Source organism: Otolemur garnettii, unplaced genomic scaffold, assembly GCF_000181295.1.
Source record: "Otolemur garnettii isolate 467f Iridium unplaced genomic scaffold, OtoGar3 scaffold00035, whole genome shotgun sequence".
NCBI lineage: Eukaryota > Metazoa > Chordata > Mammalia > Primates > Galagidae > Otolemur > Otolemur garnettii.
The window spans coordinates 6,267,618-6,272,568 of record NW_003852430.1 but is presented as its reverse complement, the minus strand read 5'-3'; the positions used below and the strand labels follow the sequence as shown (position 1 = coordinate 6,272,568).

General features: G+C 41.8%; 1 pseudogene; it reads left to right on the top strand.

Moving 5' to 3' along the window:
• Positions 1 to 4,482: 4,482 nt before the first annotated feature.
• LOC100954391 lies at positions 4,483 to 4,944 on the top strand (annotated as a pseudogene).
• The last annotated feature ends 7 nt before the right edge of the window (positions 4,945 to 4,951 follow it).

Genomic DNA, 4,951 nt, shown 5'->3' with positions numbered 1-4,951 from the left:
ACGTATTAATGAATGGACATAGTTCCATCCACTGGGGGAAGGTGAATGAACGTATTAATGAATGGACATAGTTCTGTCCACTGGGGGAAGGTGAAGGGAACATATTAATGAATGGACATAGTTCTGTCTGCTGGGGGAAGGTGAATGAATGTATTAATGAATGGACATAGTTCCATCCACTGGGGGAAGGTGAATGAATGTATTAATGAATGGACATAGTTCCATCCGCTGGGGGAAGGTGAATGAACGTATTAATGAATGGACATAGTTCTGTCCACTGGGGCAAGGTGAAGGAACATATTAATGAATGGACATAGTTCTGTCTGCTGGGGGAAGGTGAATGAACGTATTAATGAATGGACATAGTTCCATCCACTGGGGAAGGTGAATGAACGTATTAATGAATGGACATAGTTCCATCCACTGGGGAAGGTGAATGAACGTATTAATGAATGGACATAGTTCCATCCACTGGGGAAGGTGAATGAATGTACTAATGAATGGACATAGTCCGTTCACGGAATTGAGGCCTAGGAAACTTACATGAAATTGATCTAGGCATAGGAAATGGGGGTTCCGTTTTTAGTCATAAACTTAAAGGGAAGGAGACACCAAGGTGCCAGTGTCTCCCTAGCAGTTGTCCAGTCCCTTTGGCTACTGGAGCCTCCGATCGGGGAGGGAGGCTCCCCCACTTGCCTACGCTCCAGCCTCCTGGTTCCGCTGCCAGCTGCCAACGCACCAACACCGCTAAGGCGGAGGCGGTGGGTCCTCCAGCCCCACTCTGCTGAACTGGCTGGGGCTGAACTGGCTGGGGCGCCACCTGTCCTGTGTCAATTTCACATCTATTTAATAGTGATGCTGAGCCATCAGATACCAAAGAGTTAAGACTGGAGTGCCATTTGCTGTATCAATTTGATCTGAAACACAAGGATAATGTTCCCAGCTGTGGCATCTGGCTTGCTGGCAATTTCATCAGACAGTGCCAGCCGTTATTGTAGAGTTCTGGGCTTGTCACAAGGATTAAGCTGTTGTGCAGCTGTTTCTGCTACCTCAGTGCAATATAGTACAAGTTGCCTTTCAATTTTTCCTCTAAATAATACCTATTTTTCCCTCTCTTCATTTTTTTTGGTTAAAATACCTGGGGCATTTGTCGATAGAGTCTGCATTCCAATGCTTGCCTGTGGAGGGGTTAAAAACATGCACCATATTCACGTTCAGTGGCATTTCAATATAATTTTCAAATAACTTCCTGCGCAAAAAAAGTAAAAATGAAAAGTTTCTAGTCCTTTCATTCAAAGCATTTTTGTTTGTGTGTAAGTATGGCTTTTTAATAATAGTACTCAACCAAAAGCCTAAAGTGACTGCATTCCTCTGTTAAGTAATTTTTTTAAATATACAAGTTACTTTAAGTAACTTTTCTAATCTGTTGTTACTGTCAGCACATAAAATAGAAAGTGTTTCTTAATAGAGTATTTTGGTGAATGTTCTCTTATCTTTCTCATGAATTCATTTGCTAACTACAGTTGTTAAATTGCTAACTAACCATCAGTGTCAAAAGGATTGATCTAGTGCGTTCATTTTCAACTTAATTCTAATGTTCTTTAAGCAGCCTCATTCCTTTTAACAGTGTGATGGCTCCAAATGAAACATACCATAAAATCATAGATTTTAAAACTGTGATGGAACTTAGAAATTATTTGGTGCTTCCATTCATTTTATAGACAATGAAACCAAAAGCCAGTAAAGTTAAATAATACGCCCAACGTCACACAAATCATTTGTGGCAGAACCGAGCCCAGAACTTCATCCTTCTACGTCCTGCCTAGTGCACTGTCCATAATCTTACACCACTTCTCACGAGTCCCAGATTCCCACCTGTCTGTCTAGACCAACATTTTACCGGATCCACCCGGACCTTCTCCTGTCTACTACGTTCTTAAGAACCTTCCTCACCCACCCTTTCTCTCCCCATTCTGTTTCTGCCCTTAGCCTCCAGTTCTCCTAATTGATTCTGAAAGAACTCTAGACACCCAGTGCTATCTTGAACCTTCTTTTAAGAGTACTCTCCCATCATTAAAAATTTGATATAACAACAGATACCCATCTATTAATGATAAGTAAAAGCACTTTTAGGACTTAGAATTTTCAGAAATTATGAAGAAACTCAGTGCTTGTGACCTGAGGCATCTTGAGATGTAGGCCCTATTAAAACTAAGAAAAGCTGCTACCTGGCTCATCTCATTGTGCATCTCACCCAAGGAATGCCGGTATGAAGAATTTCTCATGGTGTTCTGCCCTCTATCCTAGTGATTCCAGTCCAGCCTTTACTCTGACTGCCAACTTGATTCCTTCCTTTGAAGTAGACTATTATTACCCCATCTTTATTCTATGGAGTTGACTGTACTTCACTCGCTTTCCTACTTAGGACGTAGCACTTAGAATTTCCCTTTCCTCAGCCTTGTTAATTGAAGTTTTTGCATTTGATTTGGAAGGTGATTAATTGTTTCATTAGGTAACTGTTCTCGGGGAATAAGACAGAAATATTTCTCTGCAGGTTAGCTGAAACTAAAGGAATTAGGTCAGAATCCACTAAAGCGCGGCATAGCCGTGCAAACAGGAGATGTATATACTGGTATATTCGTGACGCCAAGAGACTTGAAAGCGATGACACCCACCCTCATCAGCTCCCTGGGAATTTGGTGATAAAGCTGGGACTTGTGCACTTCCGCACAAGAGAAGAACAATGTTTCTTGGGATGCTCGTAAACAAAGTAGTTAGTCCCCAAAAGACAACCTGGAAGGGTCTCCTGCTAAAGACAGAGTAACATCTTCGCTAATGGAGAAACAATTTGTCTCTGCCGAAGCTTGGGAGGGCGGGGCAAAAAGGCAAATGCTAATGACAGTAAAACTCTCCAAACAGCAAGGGCAAAAAATGTTTTCCTATTGACTCCCCTGTGAAGTGTACGTTATATCCTATAAATTAAGAAAATAAGAAGGAAAATAACGCATTGGGGTAAAGATGATGTTAATGGGTAAAAATGGTCAATCCGTATTAAGGTTTAACGACATGGCATTGGACAAAGGTTAATCAAAGTTCACATTACTCTTAGTTGCTAAGCGTTTATGACCCAAAATGTGAATGCCAAAGGCATAAATGTAAAAAGAAGTCAGTCTGATTTATACAAGAAATATGTTTATAATAGTTTTGTTTGTTTTGCTATCCAGGACTATTTTCAAGTCACACTACCGTGCAGTTGAATTCCCTGAGGGAGGGTAGAAGAAAGCAGAAGGCGGTTTAGATCAAGTTATGCATGACAGGGATGCAAAGGAGGGAAAGGACAGAAATTCAGAGCAGGAGATGGCACCTTTCCTAGAGTCAAGGCCTAACAAAATAAATCAAACACCTCCAGGTGTGTGGGTCTCAGGGCCAGTTCAAAGCCCTCTGCCTCCTGAAAGTAAATCACTACCCTAGAATTTGGGATAATCTGAGGCCAGTATTGTGGAGTATCCTTGACTCTCTCAGCAAACACCAGCCTGACAGTCCAAGTTGGCACATAGACCATCCCAGGCTCCTGAATACCTTCGAAACACAAGCTCCCTTTTTGGCCAGATCTGTTGCTTGTAATTTAAACGGGAGTGAGCCTAATTTTCTAGAGGCAGAAGAGAGAACCTGACAACAGGCTTTCTCTATAGGGTAAATTTCTACAAAAGGGGCTGTTTATCATTCATTAAACTATCAAGAGTGACAATGAAATTTTGTAGCCTGAATATAAATAAACATATTGTTCACCTGGCCATTACTGAATCAAACTTCGACGTAGTTTTAAAAATTGTGGTGAACATCTCACCAATCAATACATTTGGATCTATCAGGCAATGCTGGAGTGCAGTGCCCTGGCGTCAGTGTCCTGTTTTACACGAGAACAAATGAGAAAATGATGTAGAAAGGCTGACCTAGAAATTGTTAAATAAACACAGGAAACACGCCACTGAAACAAAGTGAGAAAAAATGAAAAATGCTTGATCTCAAAGAAACGCCAGGATAAATCATTGTCATGTTTTTTCCTCCTGTGCAATATAAACGTTAAATAAAATACCATTTTTGATTTGATACTATTGCTGGAGACTAAGTCGTACTGTACTGACCTTTTAAAAAATGTATGATCCAGGATGGGTGCAGTGGCTCACGTCTGTTATCCTAGTACTCTGGGAGGTGGAGGTGTGTGGGTCCCTTGATCTCAGGACTTTGAGACTAGCCTGAGCGAAAGGGAGACTCCATCTCCACTAAAAATAGAAAAACTAGCCAGGCATTGTGGTGGGGGCCTGTAGTCCCAGCTACTTGAGAAGCTGAGGCTGGAAAACCGCTTCAGCCCAGGAGCTGGAGGCTGCAGTGAGCTATGATGACACCACTGCACACTACCTAGGTCGAAAGAATGAGGGAATCTCTCAAAAAAAAAGTATACTGATCTTTCAGTAATTCACCAAAATGACGAACACAAAGGGAAAAAGGAGAGGCACCCGATACATGTTCTCTAGGCCTTTTAGAAAACACGGAGTTGTTCCTTTGGCCACATATATGCGAATCTACAAGAAAGGTGATATTGTAGACATCAAGGGAATGGGTACTGTTCAGAAAGGCATGCCACACAGATGTTACCATGGCAAAACTGGAAGAGTCTACAGTGTTACCCAGCATGCTGTTGGCATTGTTATAAACAAACAAGTTAAGGGCAAGATTCTTGCCAAGAGGATTAATGTTGGTGTTGAGCATATTAAGCGCTCTAAGAGCCGAGATAGCTTCCTGAAACGTGTGAAGGAAAATGATCAGAAAAAGAAGGAAGGTACCTGGGTTCAACTGAAGCGCCAGCCTGCTCCACCCAGAGAAGCCCACTTTGTGAGAACCAACGGAAAGGAGCCTGAGCTCCTGGAACTCATTCCCTATGAATTCATGG